Source organism: Balaenoptera physalus (genome assembly GCF_965194825.1).
Source record: "Balaenoptera physalus genome assembly, contig: HAP1_SCAFFOLD_2190, whole genome shotgun sequence".
NCBI classification, from domain to species: Eukaryota; Metazoa; Chordata; class Mammalia; order Artiodactyla; family Balaenopteridae; genus Balaenoptera; species Balaenoptera physalus.
Window position 1 is genome coordinate 35,329 of NW_028124616.1, and position 16,961 is coordinate 52,289.

At 42.0% G+C, this 16,961-nt stretch overlaps 1 long non-coding RNA gene across 1 annotated transcript; it reads right to left on the reverse strand.

The window, feature by feature from the left end:
* Window positions 1-786: 786 nt before the first annotated feature.
* Window positions 787-13,957, reverse strand: LOC309654191. Its single transcript, XR_014259995.1, has 3 exons — window positions 13,881-13,957; window positions 8,385-8,579; window positions 787-1,039 (listed from the first exon to the last, which is right to left on the reverse strand). It is a non-coding gene; the product is annotated as an uncharacterized lncRNA (long non-coding RNA).
* Window positions 13,958-16,961: the final 3,004 nt, after the last annotated feature.

Below are 16,961 nucleotides of genomic sequence, written 5' to 3' on the forward strand. Positions count from 1 at the left end.
CCCATGCCGCCTGCCACGCCGCATCACCGGCAGTTGGCACGGACCTCATCACCCTCTGCACCACGGGGATGCGGTTTAAGCCTGCGGGCAGCCCCGTGGGGGTGGGGCTCGAGGACATCAGCGCACTTGCCGTGCTTCAGCACGCAGCCCCGCCTCCCATGGGCACCCGGCCTGAGGAGCAGGGGCCGGAGCTTCTAGACTAGGGCAGCGTGAAAGTTAGGTGGTGTGGAGAATTTGGGGTTTCCAAAAAGCGTTTGCTGACTGATCCAAAAAAAAGTGAGATATGGTTGTATCAACGCATTTTAAAAGTAGTTTAAACTCCCGATAAGTGTCTGTGCTCGCACTGCCCAGGAGAGAGCGTGCACTCCGTGAGGGACACATGAAAGGCTGAGTGAATGTCTGCCTGTGGACCGTTACCTGGTGCGTGGGTGTGTGAATTTCTGCAGAGAGCTCTCAAGTTCTGTAGTTTCTGCTTACTTGACACGGTTGTTGGCAAATGGTGACGTGTTCCATGCATTCAGGAAGTTATTGTGACTACTAATACTCACTTTGTTCTCTCTGTGAATGTCTGTGTCCTAATATTTTCTTTTTATAAGGACACCAGTCATATTGGACTAGAGCCCACCCATTTCACCTCATTTTACCTCAATTACCTATTTAAGGGCCTTATCTCCAAATACAGTCATATTACGAGGTATTGGGGGTTAAGACTTCCACATATTAACTTGAGCAGGACACAATTCAGCTGATAATAGAAGGTAAAAGTAATTTAAGCAAGTAAGTAACTACTTTTTTTTTAAGTATTTGTTTATTTATTTATTTATGGCTGTGTTGGGTCTTCGTTTCTGTGCGAGGGCTTTCTCTAGTTGCGGCAAGCGGGGGCCACTCTTCATCACGGTGCGCGGGCCTCTCACTGTCACGGCCTCTCTTGTTGCGGAGCACAGGCTCCAGACGCACAGGCTCAGTAATTGTGGCTCACGGGCCCAGCTGCTCCGCGGCATATGGGATCTTCCCAGACCAGCGCTCGAACCCATGTCCCCTGCATTGGCAGGCAGATTCTCAACCACTGCACCACCAGGGAAGCCCCAGTAACTACTTTTTAAAGTGAGTTGCTTAAAGATATGAATTTACTCAAGAAGGACAACAAGAACAAATTACATAACACTGTATGTTATACAAAGATATTAAATTAATCATCATAACATCCTGTGAGATGGGCATTAAATTAGACTAAGCAAAATTAAGCAACTTATCCAGAATTGTATAGTTAGTACTTTCCAGAGTTTAAGCCAGGTATTTTCCCAGTTCCATTTCACATTATATTTTCATTTCATTATTTGAAATGAATTTTGAGTCTTCATTTTGCTTAGTTTCATAAGTTATATGGGGGCAGAGGGCAGACACCAGAAGCAAGAAGAACTACAATCCTGCAGCCTGTAGAACAAAAACCACATTCAGAGGAATACAGACAAGATGAAAAGGCAGAGGGCTATGTACCAGATGAAGGAACAAGATAAAACCCCAGAAAAACAACTAAATGAAATGGAGATAGGCAATATTTCAGAAAAAGAATTCAGAATAATGATAGTGAAGATGATCCAGGACCTCAGAAAAACAATGGAGGCAGAGACCGAGAAGATGCAAGAAATGTTTAACAAAGATCTAGAAGAATTAAAGAACAAACAAACAGACGAACAATAAAATAACTGAAATGAAAAATACACTAGAAGGAATCAATAGCATAATAACTGAGGCAGAAGAACGGATAAGTGACCTGGAAGACAGAATGGTGGAATTCACTGCTGCGGAACAGAATAAAGAAAAAAGAATGAAAAGCAATGAAGACAGCCTAAGAGACCTCTGGGACAACATTAAACGCAACAACATTCACATTATAGGGGTCCCAGAAGGAGAAGAGAGAGAGAAAGGACCCAAGAAAATATTTGAAGAGATTATAGTCAAAAACATCCCTAACATGGGAAAGGAAAAAGCCACCCAAGTCCAGGAAGTGCAGAGAGTCCCATACAGGATAAACCCAAGGAGAAACACACCAGGACACATAGTAATCAAATTGGCAAAAATTAAAGACAAAGAAAAATTACTGAAAGCAACAAGGGAAAAATGACAAATAACATACAGGGGTAACTCCCATAAGGTTAATGGCTGATTTCGCAGCAGAAACTCTACAAGCCAGAAGGCAGTGGCATGATATACTTAAAGTGACAAAAGGGAAGAACCTACAAGCAAGATTACTCTACCCAGCAAAGATCACATTCAGATTCGATGGAGAAATCAAAAGCTTTACAGACAAGCAAAAGCTAAGGAATTCAGAACCACCAAATAAGCTTTACAACAAATGCTAAAGGAACTTCTCTAGGCAGGAAACAGAAGAGAAGGAGAAGACCTACAATAAAAAACCAAAAACAATTCAGAAAATGGTAATAGGAACATACATATTGATAATTACCTTAAATGTAAGTGGATTAAATGCTACCACCAAAAGACATAGACTGGATTAATGGATACATAAACAAGACCCATACATATGCTGTCTACAAGAGACCCACTTCAGACCTAGGGACACATACAGACTGAAAGTGAGGGGATGGAAAAAGATATTCCATGCAAATGGAAGTCAAAAGAAAGCTGGAGTAGCAATACTCATATCAGATAAAATAGACTTTAAAATAAAGAATGTTACAAGAGACAAGGAAGGACACTACATAATGATCAAGGGATCAATCCAAGAAGAAGATATAACAATTATAAATATATATGCACCCAACATAGGAGCACCTCAATACATAAGGCAACTGCTAACAGCTCTAAAAGAGGAAATCGACAGTAACGCCATAATAGTGGGGGACTTTAACACCTCACTTACACCAATGGACAGATCATCCAAACAGAAAATTAATAAGGAAACACAAGCTTTAAATGACACAACAGACCAGATAGATTTAATTGATATTTATAGGACATTCCATCCAAAAACAGCAGATTAAACTTTCTTCTCAAGTGCCCATGCAACATTCTCCAGGATAGATCACATCTTGGGTCACAAATCAAGCCTCAGTAAATTTAAGAAAACTGAAATCATATCAAGCATCTTTTCTGACTACAATGCTATTAGATTAGAAATCAATTACAGGGAAAAAAACATAAAAAACACAAACACATGGAGGCTAAACAATACGCTACTAAATAACCAAGAGATCACTGAAGAAATCAAAGAGGAAATCAAAAAATACATAGAGACAAATGACAGTGAAAACATGACAATCCAAAATCTATGGGATGCAGCAAAAGCATTTCTAACACGGAAGTTTATAGCTATACAAGCCTACCTCAAGAAACAAGAAAAATCTCAAATAAACAATCTAACATTACACTTAAAGGAACTAGAGAAAGAAGAACAAACAAAACACAAAGTTAGCAGGAGGAAAGAAATCATAAAGATCAGAGCAGAACTAGGTGAAATAGAAACAAAGAAAACAATAGCAAAGATCAATAAAACTAAAAGCTGGTTCTTTGAGAAGATAAACAAAATTGATAAACCATTAGCCAGACTCATCAAGAAAAAGAGGGAGAGGACTCAAATCAATAAAATCAGAAATGAAAAAGGACAAATTACAACAGACATGGCAGAAATACAAAGCATCCTAAGAGACTACTACAAGCAACTCTATGCCAATAAAATGGACAACCTGGAAGAAATGGATAAATTCTTAGAAAGGTATAACCTTCCAAGACTGAACCAGGAAGAAATAGAAAATATGAACAGACCAATCACAAGTAATGAAATTGAAACTGTGATTAAAAATCTTCCAACAAACAAAAGTCCAGGACCAGATGGCTTCACAGGTGAATTCTATCAAACATTTAGAGAAGAGCTAACACCTATCCTTCTCAAACTCTTCCAAAAAATTGCAGAGGAAGGAACACTCCCAAACTCATTCTATGAGGCCACCATCCCCTGATACCAAAACCAGACAAAGATACTACAAAAAAAGAAAATTACAGACCAATATCACTGATGAATATAGATGCAAAAATCCTCAACAAAATACTAGCAAACAGAATCCAACAACACATTAAAAGGATCATACACCACGATCAAGTGGGATTTATCCCAGGGATGCAAGGATTCTTCAATATACGCAAATCAATCAATGGGATACACCATATTAACAAATTGAAGAATAAAAACCATATGATCATCTCAATAGATGCAGAAAAAGCTTTTGACAAAATTCAACACCCATTTATGATAAAAACTCTCCAGAAAGTGGGCATAGAGGGAACCTACTTCAACATAATAAAGGCCATGTAGGACAAACCCACAGCAAACATCATTCTCAATGGTGAAAAACTGAAAGCATTTCCTCTAAGATCAGGAACGAGACAAGGATGCCCACTCTCACCACTATTATTCAACATAGTTCTGGAAGTCCTAGCCACGGCAATTAGAGAAGAAAAAGAAATAAAAGGAATACAAATTGGAAAAGAAGAAGTAAAATGGTCACTGTTTGCAGATGACATGATACTATACATAGAGAATCCTAAAACTGCCACCAGAAAACTGCTAGAGCTAATTAATGAATATGGTAAAGTTGCAGGATACAAAACTAATGCACAGAAATCTCTTGCATTCCTATACACTAATGATGAAAAATCTGAAAGAGAAATTATGGAAACACTCCCATTTACCATTGCAACAAAAAGAATAAAATACCTAGGAATAAACCTACCTAGGGAGACAAAAGACCTGTATGCAGAAAACTATAAGACACTGATGAAACAAATTAAAGATGATACCAACAGATGGAGAGATACACCATGTTCTTGGATTGGAAGAATCAATATCATGAAAATGACTATATTACCCAAAGCAATCTACAGATTCAATGCAATCCCTTTCAAATGACCAATGGCATTTTTTAAGGAGCTAGAACAAATCATCTTAAAATTTGTATGGAGACATAAAAGACCCCGAATAGCCAAAGCAGTCTTGAGGGAAAAAGACGGAGCTGGAGGAATCAGACTCCCTGACTTCAGACTATACTACAAAGCTACAATAATCAAGATAATATGGTACTGGTACAAAAACAGAAACATAGATCAATGGAACAAGATAGAAAGCCCAGAGATAAACCCACACACCTATGGTCAACTAATCTATGACAAAGGAGGCAAAGACAGACAATGGAGAAAAGACAGTCTCTTCAATAAGTGGTGCTGGGAAAACTGGACAGCTACATGTAAAAGAATGAAATTAAACACTCCCTAACACCATACACAAAAATAAACTGAAAATGGATTAGAGACCTAAATGTAAGACTTGACACTATAAAACTCTTAGAGGAAAACATAGGAAGAACACTCTTTGACATAAATCACAGCAAGATCCTTTTTGATCCACCTCCTAGAGTAATGGAAATAAAAACAAAAATAAACAAATGGGACCTAATGAAACTTCAAAGCTTTTGCACAGCAAAGGAAACCATAAACAAGACGAAAAGACAACCCGCAGAATGGGAGAAAATATTTGCAAACGAATCAACGGACAGAGGATTAATCTCCAAAATAGATAAACAGCTCATTCAGCTCAATATTAAAGAAACAAACACTCTAATCCAAAAATGGGCAGAAGACCTAAATAGACATTTCTCCAAAGAAGACATACAGACAGCCACGAAGCACATGAAAAGATGCTGAACATCACTACTTATCAGAGAAATGCAAATCAAAACTACAATGAGGTATCACCTCACACCAGTTAGAATGGGCATCATCAGAAAATCTACAAACAACAAATGCTGGAGAGGGTGTTGAGAAAAGGGAACCCTCTTGCACTGTTGGTAGGAATGTAAATTGATACAGACACTATGGAGAACAATATGGAGGTTCCTTAAAAAACTAAAAATAGAATTACCGTATGACCCAGCAATCCCACTACTGGGCATATACCCAGAGAAAACCGTAATTCAAAAACACACATGCACCCCAATGTTCATTGCAGCTCTATTTACAATAGCCAGGTCATGGAAGCAACCTAAATGCCCATCAACAGACGAATGGATAAAGAAGTTGTGGTACATATATACAATGGAATATTATTCAGCCATAAAAAGGAACGATATTGAGTCATTTGTTGAGACGTGGATGGATCTAGAGACTGTCATAGAGAGTGAAGGAAGTCAGAAAGAGAAAAACAAATATCGTATATTAACGCATGTATGTGGAACCTAGAAAAATGGTACAGATGAGCCGGTTTGCAGGGCAGAAGTTGAGACACAGATGTAGAGAACAGACATATGGACACCAAGGGGGGAAAACTGCAGTGGGGTGGGGATGGTGGTGTGCTGAATTGGGCGATTGGGATTGACATGTATACACTGATGTGTATAAAATTGATGACTAATAAGAACTTGCAGTATAAGAAAACAAACAAACAGAACCACTAATACTAAACTTTCATTGGGTTATTGGTATGGAAATATGTTAATATAAATGTTTCAGACATTACATGAAATTTCTAAAAATCTTATATGTTCTGGTATAATGTTATAAGTCATAATCCTAGTTATTACTTTAAAATGTATATCTCAGAAATAACTAATTTTCTTTTCAACTGCTTTATTATGAACTTTCATCAAATCTTTAACCGTGGTCATTTTTAAGTCTTTTGTCATTTACAGACAGTTCTGCGTGTACTCTGATGCTTTTGCAAATATGTTCCTATAAAAGGGTTTCATCTTCAAGAAATTCATGGAAAAGACTCTGACAAGTACAGGTTTCTGGTAACTGACTGTACTGCTGAACTGAATGAATAAGCATTTTCAGAACTCTAATGAAAAACTGATGAACTCATAAAAGTGCTAACAAAAGGTCAAGATGAAAAAAAATTAATTACATGGGACTGAGTGAACTGATGAGGATGAGTATAATTTTTGTGACTTTCTGTTTGAATTAAAAAAAAAAAATCCCACAAGGACTCAGAGGCAAAGAATATACAAATCAATTTTCACTGCAAAGTAAAGGAGCTGTTACAGTGGAGGATTACTGGACTGAATGTCAATATTATGACATAGTATGAGTGTGTTTCATGTTTGGTAATTGCAATCATTGTTGCTTTTGTTGTGGTCATCCATGTACAATGCTTGGTGTCAGTCTATTTATCTCTTGTAAAAATAAAATACAGTGTGTGTGTGTGAAAAAAAAGAGTAAGCAAAACAGTCATGATCTCTTCCTCACGGACCATATGGTAAACACCTATCTAAAACTGGCTGTGAAATGTGATGAAGGCTATAAGCGAGAGGTACCTGGTGTTATGTGAGCTACGGTAGGGGGATGTGATGAGTTGAGTAGGTAAGGGGATACTTTCTTGACAAAGTGACACATGAGAAGAGATGAGAAGGATGAGGAGGCATTAATCAGTGGCAAACTAAACAGAAGGACATTTCATGCAGAGGGGAAGCATGGGCAATGTGCCGTTGTAAGTATGCAGGCCTGAAAGGAGGCCACTGTGGGCTGGATGATTGAGAATGAAAGGAAGGAGGGGCAAGACGAGGCTGCAGAGATCATGCTCCATCATGCCCAGGGGATGTCCTGCCATGCAGACTAGGACACCCAGAGTGCCAGTGCACAACAAGATGAGAAGCTTGCTCTAGAATGCAAGTCAACACACTGCTTCTTTCATCAAGAAAGTCTTGCCTGTTAAACTAAACAGTATATCTAGTGGACATATGATTTACATTCTGAAGCAAGCTCCTTATCTTACAGAACGGCAACAGTTCTCCACCGGAAGCCAGCCTGTGACTCCACATTTTAGACCACTGTGAGGAGGTTTGTCTTTATCCTAAGAGCAATGGAAAGTCACAGAAGGATTTGAAGAGGAGATGGTGGTGTCTGCGTCATGGAACATGGATTGGAAGGCAGCCAGAGTTAGCAGAAAGAAGACGAGGAAGTGTGTGTCTGAACCCTTACTTTCCTGGTGAAAGAAGAGGTATCCTCTTCAGGTGAGAGAGCAAGGACACACAACAGAGTCTAGTGGGACATGAAAAGAGTGGAGAAAGAGTAATTGTTAACAGCCATAAGTAAGGGAGTAGAAAAAAGAAATGGGGACCACACGTCAGTTAAAATAAGACAGCCTATGTTGTTGACATAGCTCTGTGACTGGATCTAACAAAACACATTGCTCTGAAAGCAGGTCCAGAGAAGATGAATGTTAGAGATGAGCAGAATGCGTCTGCAGTGAGGTTCCATGGGAAGGTAAAATGGCTTGGCAGTCTGGGTATAATGTTGTCGTGATGGACCAGCAGTCAACTACAGGGAATCAGAGGTAAAATGATACACTGTATTCTAGTCAAACTTACACTCACCAGAGACCAGAAGGAGGAGAGCCCGCATCTTGTACTGCCCAGTAGTCATGTCCCTCCCAGGTCAGGTACCTGCAGGGAAGCCCAGGCATCTTGTCTTGGGCCAGGCATGCACTTGGCTTGTCAGAGGGTCCCAGAGGTGCTGTGGGGAGGCAGCTTTTGCTCACCATGTTCAGGGAAGCTAGAACACACCAGATGCTGAAAGGAGAACCAAAGCCACTATTAAGCCATAATTAAATGTAAGGAGGGAAGAGATGATCAGGCAAGCCTTGACTGCCAGACAGAAAATAGGTTAGCTCGAGGAGAACACATTTTAAGTTAATCTGTTACATGATTAATTAATATGATAAAGCTTCCCTGAGCTTCATCTGTGGGCAGTAGCCACAAGGTGCTAGTAATGACTTATATGCAGAATAGACGAGAAAGTTCCAGGAGTCATTAATCAGCACTTCCTGTGTACCAACACTGTGCTAGGCATAGGGAATATAAGGATGAATGAAACACGGTCCCTGCCTTCAAAGTCCATGGAAGGAAAACTATCTAAAAAGATGCTTATCGCTGGAGACAGTAAGTATTATGATACAGGGATGTCAGGGAGCAGAGTAGTGAGGCACTAAACAAGCAGGGGAGGAGAGATGAGGGTTAGGGAAAGAAGGCCTCCCAGGGAAGCTGGCCCCCAACCTGAGGCTGGGAAACAAGCGGATGTCAGCTCACTGTAGAGCAAGCAGAAGAGGAGAGTCTTAAGTAAAGAAGCAGCATCTGTAAAGGCCCAGGCAGGAATGATAGAACATCAGAAACTATAAGCTGGTTCACATGTCTAGAGAAGACATTCAGGAAGGAATGAAGCCAGAAGTAAGACAAAAGAGGTCGTCCAATCGTGAAGGAGCTTATATGCCAAGCTAAGGAACACAGATCTGATGCTGAGGACAATGAGAAATATGCAGCTTTCCAGGAGGCAGTTTGATGTATGGAGAGCGTTATCTTTCTTAGAAGACATCACCCTGGAGGGGGAAGTTAAGCCTGAACAGGAAATAAGATCACCCAGAGAAACTGTGAAATGTCCAAAGGGGTGGATGCTGAGGATGGGAAACTAAAGAACACCTACATTGAAACTGGGTAAGCAAGAGACACCCAAGAGTGAGACTGAGAAGAAGGAAGTAGAGAGGCATAAAAAAATCAAGTGGCTTGATGGAAAACGCAGAAGAGGGAGCTTTAATTAGACAGGAGACGACTACACTAAGTCATGCTGGAGACTAAAAATAATGGACGTAGTGACACAGAAATCATACTGACAAGGATTCCCACTCTCACCACTTACATTCAACATAGTTTTGGAAGTCCCAGCTGCAGCAATCAGAGAAGAAAAAGAAATAAAAGGAATCCAAATTGGAAAGGAAGAAGTAAAACTGTCCCTATTTGCAGATCCCATGATATTACACAAAGAAAATCCCAAAGAGCCACCAGAAAATTACTAGAGCTCAACAATGAATTTAGTAGAGTTGCAGGATACAAAATTAACACTCAGAACTCTGTGGAACTTCTATACACTAACAATGAACTATCAGAAAGAGAAATTAAGGAAACAATCCCACTTACCATTGCATTAAAAAGAATAAAATACCTAGGAAAAAACCTACCTAAGGAGGCAAAAGACCTGAACTCCAAAAACTATAAGACACTCGTAAAATAAATTGAAGGTAACACAAACAGATGGAAAGATATTCCATGTTCTTGGATTGGAAGAATCAATACTGTTAATATGACCGTACTACCCAAGGCAATCTACAGATTCAATGCAATCCTTATCAAAATGCCAATGGCACTTTTCACAGGACCAGAACCAAAAAACTTTTGAATTTGTATGGAAGCACCAAAGATGCCGAATAGATAAAGCAATCTTGAGAAAGAAGAACAGAGCTGGAGGAACCATGCTGTCTGACTCCAGACTATACTACAAAGCTACAGTTATGAAGACAGTATGGTCCTGGCACAAAAACAGACATATAGATCAATGGAACAGGATAGAAAGCCAGAAATAAACCCATGCATTAATAGCAATATACAACAAAGAGGGCAAGATTATGCAATGAAGAAAAGACAGTCTCTTCAATAAGTGGTGCTGGGAAAACTGGACAGCTACATGTAAAAGAATGAAATTAGGACATTCTCTAATGCCATATACAAAAATAAACTCAAAATGGATTAAAGAGCTAAATGTAAGACTGGATACTATAAAACTCCTAGAAGATAACATAGGCAGAACACTCTCATAGGCAGAATCACAGCAATATTTTTTGATCCATCTCTTAGTAAAGTAAATAAAAGCAAAAATAAACAAATGAGACCTAATGAAACTTAAAAGCTTTTGCGAGCAAAGGAAACAATCAACAAAATGAAAAGACAACCCACTGAATGGGAGAAAATATTTGCAATAGATAGGACCAATAAGGGATTAATAGCCAACACATAGAACAGCTCATAAAACACAACATCAAAAAAACTAACAATCTGATTAAAACATGGGCAGAAGAACTGAATCAACATTTTTCCAAAGAGGAAATGCAGATGACCAACAGGCACATGAAAAGATGCTCGACACTGCTAATCATCAAGGAAATGCAAATCAAAACTACACTGAGGTATCACCTCACTCCTGTCGGAATGGCTATCATCAAGAAGAGCACAAACAACAAATGTGGGCAAGGATGTAGAGAAAAGGGAACCCTGGTACAGTTGGTAGGAATGTAAATTGGTGCAGCCACTGTGGAAAACAGTATGGAGGGTTCTCAAAAAACTAAAAATAGAACTACCATATGACTCCGCAACTCCACTCCTGGGTATATATCCGAAAAAAACAAAAACACTAATTTGAAAAGATACATGCACCCCAATGTTCGGAGCAGCAGTATTTACAATTGCCAAGTTATGGAAGCAACCTAAGTGTCATCAAGAGATGAATGGATAAAGAAGATGTGGTACATATAACCAATGGCATACTATGCAGCCATAAAAAAGAATGAAATTTTGCCATTTGCAGCAAAATAGATGGACTTGGAGGGCATTATGCTAAGTGAAATAAGTCAAACAAAAACAAATACTGTAGGATATCACCTATATATGGAATCTAAAAAATACAAAAAACTACTGAATATAATAAAAAAGGAGACACCCAGAAGCAGACATCCAGGAAAGGGCCATAACCTTCTCTCTCTGAAGAGAAACCAGGTGGGGATTCATCGCTCTCCACCTCACCCCCTGCCTTGGAGCCTTGGTGCAAACAACTGCACATGCAGCCAGGCCTGCGACATCACCAGGTTTGGTCAAGAACCAGGGAAAACCTGAGCTTCCCTCGTGGGGGAATGAAGGGAGAACCTCCAGACCAGGCCAGCCCAAGACGGCACCCTCTCTACTACTCATGTGCTTCCCCAGAGCTCTGGGGTGATATTAAGTTTTAAACTGCAGTTACTAGCTTATCAAGACATTTGTCAACTTGTTGCTTCATCTATTAAAGGAAATGATAAGAGGAAGAATAAGTTAAGAAATATACGTAAAACTCCAGAGTGTTGGCACATAGTAAGTGTTCATTTAAAAGAGGCACTATGGGGCTTCCCTGGTGGCGCAGTGGTTGAGAATCTGCCTGCCAATGCAGGGGACACGGGTTCGAGCCCTGGTCTGGGAAGATCCCACATGCCACGGAGCAACTGGGCCCGTGAGCCACAATTACTGAGCCTGCACGTCTGGAGCCTGTGCTCCGCAACAAGAGAGACCGCGATGGTGAGAGGCCCGTGCACCGCGATGAAGAGTGGTCCCCACTTGCCGCAACTAGAGAGAGCCCTCGCACAGAAACAAAGACTCAACACAGTCATAAATAAATAAATTAATTAATTAATTAAAAAAAATAGGAGACTCACAGATATAGAGAACAAACTAATGGTTGCCAGTGTGGAGGGGGAGGAGGGGGCAATACAGGGGTGGGGAAGTGAGAGATGTAAACTACTGGGTGTACGATAGGCTCAAGGATGTGTTGTAGAACACAGGGAGTATAGCCAAAATTTTGCAATAACTGTAAATGTAAAGTAACCTTTAAAAATTATATAAAATTTTTTTCAAACAGAAATCATACTGAAAATTGGAAACAATTTAAATGTCTATCAACAGGAAAATACACATATAAATTATTGTATTTCCCTACGTGGGAATCCTACATAGCGAGGAAAGTACATGAACTACACAGATCTTTACGTGTCAGCATGGATGAACCGAGCAAAGATAACACTAAATAAAGCAAGTAACAAGAGAAAACATAGTAGAATACTATATGCTGTTTAAGAATACTTAAAAATGTAGCCTAAATATAAAGACATCCACGGCAGTGATGGAGACCAAGTTCAGATGAGTGGTTACCCAGGGTCAGCTGGAGAGTGGCTGTGTTTGGGAAAGTGGTTACAGCAGGCTCTTCAACAGGAATGGTAATGGTTCACCTCACACGCTGGCTGGAGGACGGAGGAGTGTCTGCGATGTTATAATGTGAGCACGCTGCATGTAAAACCCATTGCTGACCACATCTAGGGGATCTGATGCGCGATTGCTGGTAGTGGGTGGAGGTATCCAGAAGGTGGTGGTAGAAGAGGAACGTTGTGCACGTAACGCCTAAGGCCTGACCAGAGGACGATCACTGTTCTAGAAACTGGACACAAATCCAACTTCTAAGGCCAATCTTAAAAGACAAACTGAGGCATATTTAAAATTTTAAGACTTTATGTGAGCAAAAATAGATTCAACTCAGGCACCACCAAAGCGGAAGTGGTGAGGAGCACTCCAGCCACAGGAGCTGCAGAGATTTTTACTTTAAAAGGGCAGAAGCAAAGCAAGGAAAAGACTGATTTGCTATAGCTTTAAAGCCTAGTTGGTGGTTTGTGACTGGTTGTCCTCAACGGTGTTCGTCACCCTGAGGCGTTGACAGGCTTAGATTTTGGTTGGTTTACGGAGGGGGCCGCATCACTAGAGCCACCGCGGTCTAACGGCCTCCTTGAAGGGTTAATTTACTAACACCAATTGCCTGAGTCCTTCCTCTTACTCAGTCACTTCACTTCCTACGCCTCAGTTTCTCTTCTGTAAAGTGGATATTCAGTAGTAAATTCTCTGTGGAGTTGTCAGTACAAAACAAAGTGGTTATTAGTAACCATGATCATGTCCTGAATGCATGGAACATGTCACCATTTGCCAACCACCGTGTCAAGTCAGCAGAAACTACAGAAATTGAGAACTCTTCACAGAAATTCACACACTCGTGCACCAGGTAACGGACCACAGGCAGATGTTCACTCAGCCTTTCATGTGTCCCTCACGGAGTGCACGCTCTCTCCTGGGCGGGGCGAGCACAGACACTTAGCGGGAGTTTAACTACTTTTAAAATGAGTTGATACAACCAGGTCTCACTTTTGTTTGGATGAGTCAGCAAACGCTTTTTGGAAACCCCAAATTCTCCACACCTCTTGCCTTTCGCGCTGCCTTAGTCTCTAAGTTCCCGCCCCTGCTCCTCAGGCCAGGTCCCCATGCGAGGTGGGGCTGCGTGCGGAGGCATGGCGAGCGCGCAGACATCCTCTAGCCCCGCCCCCATGGACCCGCCCGGAGGCTTAAACCGCAGCCCTGCGGGCGGAGGGCTTTGATGCTGGCGCCAACAGCCGGCGATGGGGGCGGCGCGGGAGAGCGGCCTGGAGGGGCGGGCCTAGCTGGGGTCCGTGGCCGTATGGCTTCTGGCTGCGACGCCGGTCCTGCGCATGCAGCGGGGCCGCAGTTGCTGGGCGGTGGGTGCCCGAGGGGCAGGGAGGCGAGCTGGGGCCCCCAGGCGAGTGTCGGCATCGTGTCCGCAGCCAGCGTCCCCGAGGCCGCGCTCGGGCCATGATCACTCGGTGAAGCTGCGCCGGGACAGCGCGGCCGACTTCTCGCACTGTGAGGACCTGTTTGCGCTGCAGGACTTGGTGCCTCTGCCCGCCGTGCGCGCTTTCCTGTGGGAGGGCCTGCTGGACTTAACGCCAACCGCCTCCGCCGGGTGGACTGGGCGCCGCTCCTGAGCACCCTCTACCCCTGATCTGTATCCAGAGCTTCTTCCAGCCGCAGCTTGGCAAGACAGGTTTGTAGTTCCCGCTTCCAGGGGCTCTCGTGTGGGCGCTGCGAAGCGGGGGTTTTGGATGGTGCAAGGTGGAGGGTGGGCACTAGAACCAGTGCCCAGTTCCCGGGTGTGCGTGCACTAGATGGGGCGTGCGGCCTAGGACTCCTGCCAGCTCGGTGACCCCGGCCAAATGCCTTAAGGCTTCTAGGTCTCAGTGTTTTCATCTGTAGCATGGGCTTAACAGGACCCACTCTTTGTGGCGGTTACAAGGACTCACTCTGTTAATGCTTGTAGACTCCACAATGTAGAACACTTAGCGCACTTTGGAGCATCGTTAATTTTTGCACAGCTGTTACCTGGTCTGTTGAATGACTTTGCCTGGTACACACCAAAGCGATTAGGAAATGGATATATCCCCGCTTCATTTCCTTTCCATTAAAACAGGGCTCAGGAAAAAAAAGTATTCTTTCAATAGTCGTATCATGTAGTGGGAAGATCACCGGTGTAAAGGCAGCTTAGGGTTTGAATTCCAGGGCTTATGCTCTCTGTGGCCTGGGCAGGTTACATTTGAACTGCAATCCCCACACTTGCAAAATGACATTAAAAACCACTCTTTCTGTGGGTTCTTAGAATTAATTAAGCAGGTTATGTGTGTAAAGTATCCTGGCACTTGAATGAGTTGTCAGAACCAAGTTCTGCTGGAGACGATGCTTCTGCCCTAGGTAATCTTCCCTTCTACTGGGCGGCAGGTAAACACAAGCACAGTAGTCAGCGCTCTGGAAGAAGTGAGCTCTGGTGCTACAGAGCACAGAATCTTTTTTTTTTAATTTAATTTTTATTTATATTGGAGGATAGTTGATTTACAATATTGTGTTAGTTAAGTGATTCAGTGATACATATATCCATTCTTTTTCAGATTGTTTTCCCATACAGGTTGTTATAGGATATGGAGTAGAGTTCCTTGTGCTATGCAGTAGGTCCTTGTTGATTACCTATTTTATATATAGTCGTGTGTATATGTTAATCCCAAACTCCTAATTTATCCCTCCCTCCCACCTTTCCCATTTGCAGAGTACAGAATCTTAGAAGGGAAAGTTCAGGGTAGGCTTCTTGGAGGAGGTGCCATCCTTTCTAAGGATGTGTAGAAGCTCCTGGGGTAGCAGAAGGGAGAAGTGTGTGTGTCAGAGTTTGAGAAATATAAGAAAATATGGCAAAACTAAGGTACGGACTGGAATTCAGGGTTTGGGAAAGAAATGAGAGTTGATACTGGAAACCTAGTGAGGCCCAACAGAAAGGGGCCTTGTTTGTCCTGTCAGAAGTTTGGATGTTTATCCTGAAGGCTGTGGGAAACCCTGAAGAACAATGAGATGGACTTCTGGTTTAGAGGCTCACTCGGACCTCCATGTGGAAGGCAGTTGATTGGGTGCAGGGTGAATTGTAATCTAAGGGTCCCACTTAAGTTATAAAAGGTTGGACTGGATTTTGCAGATCAGAGACAGAATGGGTGTGGCCTGGTGACCAGTTAGAAGAGGGAGGGCAGCAAGCGTGGGTGACAGTTTACAGCTGCATCTTTTTGTGAGATACAGAGCACAGTAGGAAGGGATTGGGGGTGGGGAGAGGATCTTACTTCATCTTTAGTGCTTTAGAGGGGCCTGGTAGATGGGTCTGGGCCCAAGGTACAGATCTGAGCTTTCTGGGAGGACAGGTGTTTGAAGGCATGGTAGAGACTTAGGTTATCCACAAGAAGATTCGAAGAATCATAGGTCTGAGAGTTTTTTAAGTGGGTATATTTGAGGATGTTTATAAGCTGAGAGAAAGTAGCCAGCAGAGGAATGGTGTGAAGATCTAGGAGAGGAAATGATTGTTCATTTGTTTTCAAAAAGCTGAATACTTATCGTGTGCCTGGCCCCTCTTCTAGGATCTGGGGTTCACACCATCTGTTATCTCTTCTGCAAGGGCAGTTCAACTCATCCCCTGGTGAAGAGAAGTCAGATTATTCTTTGCATACCATTCAGGTGTAGGAACTGTTCTATATCTCTGAAGGGACTTTACTTAGAGTAATAACGTAGAAATCAAAAGAAATTATAGCTGGAAGGGACCTTAAAGGCCACTGTACTTAATTTTGCCTAATATTTTACATTGAATTTAAGAAAAATTTATTGCAGAGCCCATTCTCTTCAGAGTTCCTTCACTGAACTTTCTTTATGTCTTGCATCCAGTGGGTCCAGCTTGTAGATTTTGGCCTCCTCCTAAATTTGCTTCTTCATCCATATTACATTTTGCCTGGAGTATGGCAGAAGGTCCTGGGTGATTTCGTGGCCCCTGGGCTCAGTTCCTCTAACTTCCTCTGCCTGCTCAGATCGATTAATCTTCTAACATAAAAGGATACGCCTAAAATAATGCTGCTAATGGCTTGCCCACACAGAGTTAGTGCATACTAGCCACCCAGCGTGTACTCTGCACAGAGG